Source organism: Rhinolophus hipposideros, assembly GCF_964194185.1.
Source record: "Rhinolophus hipposideros genome assembly, chromosome: 14".
In the NCBI taxonomy this organism is placed as follows: domain Eukaryota; kingdom Metazoa; phylum Chordata; class Mammalia; order Chiroptera; family Rhinolophidae; genus Rhinolophus; species Rhinolophus hipposideros.
Window position 1 is genome coordinate 64,753,639 of NC_138060.1, and position 340 is coordinate 64,753,978.

A 340-nucleotide genomic window follows, 5' to 3' on the forward strand; every position below is an offset into this window, starting at 1 on the left:
CATGCCTCAGTGATAAGAAGAATGAGAACTGCTGTTTGTCGGCTAAGAGGAGTTCAGAATTTACTGAACGCTGTTTAGCTGAGAGGCCACACAGCCAGACGCAGCTCTTAAAAGCATAGATGCATCTCAGAGTGTCCTCCCTCACCGCAGTGATCGATGGCTCTGGCCGCCCTGCCATATATTCTCTCCTCACTCGGTACACAGTAGCACTCCTCACCTGCCAATCTTTGAGATTTCAATTATTTACCTGGAATGGTTTTGGGAAAGAGACTGTTTTTAAGGCTAAAGTCGTCGGCGCTTACTTCTGGCAGTGCCAGTGTGACTGTTGAAGCTGCCAGTG